The following is a 1,207-nucleotide window of genomic DNA, read 5'->3' on the forward strand; positions in this document are numbered from 1 at the left end:
CTCAGGTCAAGGGACCGGGCCTAACGCGGGTGGGCGGGGCAGGAGTCAGCTCGCATTCGCTCACCGCCCAGCACCGCCCTCTCTGCCCGCCACTTAGGTCGGAAGGCGGGGCCACAGAAGGCCACGCCTCCATATAGCAACAAATCGAGTGGGCGGAGCCGAGATAATTTGTCACTCAGCGTCCTGCCTCCGCGCTCTACCTCCCGGAGAGGGGCGGGGCCAGGCGAGCCACGCCCACGGCCTCTCGTAGCTCACGCCCCCTCTCGCAGCGCCTGGAGCGATCTGGGGCGCACTCTAAGCCCCAGGGCCTCCCAGAACCAGCAAGGAGAGAAAGTGAGGGAGGACAGAGTGTGTGTGTGCACTTGAGTGTTAAGACACTGTGTCACAGCATATCTATGCACTTATATGACCCTGTGTGACTCAGTGACCGGAAGGGCAAGCATGACTGTGGGTGACACCTTGTGTCATCCTCCGTGTGTGATCCCGTGTTACAGTGTGACTACACGTGCGTGACACCACGTGTGCCAGGCATTGATTCTGTTCTTTTGTGACCTTGTGGTGACACCGTGGGTGACACTGCGTCAGCCTGTACGATAGGGTGTGGGACGTGTGAGGTGTGCTACATGGAAGCGTGAGATTATTAGACTGTGACAGTGTGTGCCACCACATGTCTCGTGTAAGGATGTGTGACACCGGGACCCCTTTCGAGTGTGTGACTGTGGGTGTCTCTGTTGTGCTGCTGTTTGTGACCCCCTGTGATTATGATGTGCGAGGTGAGGGGGTGCAGCATGTGCGGGGCGACTGCTGTGAAGGTTCGAGTGTGCAGAGTGTGTGACACTGTGGCTGTGAAGCTGTGCGCGATGTGTGGGCCTATGACACTGTTTGTGACTGCCGGGGAGTGTGCGACTGTGTGTGACAGGTGCGTTTGTGTGTGACGCCGCGTGGGCGGTGGTGACCCTATTGGATTTGTGTGGTGCTGGGTGACACTGTTCCAGTGTGGACGCCGCCTGTGACGGCGTGAGGGTGTGACCCCGTGGGACCTCACAGGAGGGAGTGACGGCGCGCGAGCGCATGGATGCGGGGATGAGTTTGTGTGTCGAGGCCCCCGCGAGTATGGCATAGCAGCGTGGCGGGCGTAACCCCGTGGGAGTGTGCAGCGCGTGACGCCGCCGTGCCCGCGCGAGTGCAGCCGTGCACCCCACGCCAC

Source organism: Rhinopithecus bieti, unplaced genomic scaffold (genome assembly GCF_001698545.2).
Source record: "Rhinopithecus bieti isolate Rb0 unplaced genomic scaffold, ASM169854v2 scaffold_15776, whole genome shotgun sequence".
Lineage (NCBI taxonomy): Eukaryota > Metazoa > Chordata > Mammalia > Primates > Cercopithecidae > Rhinopithecus > Rhinopithecus bieti.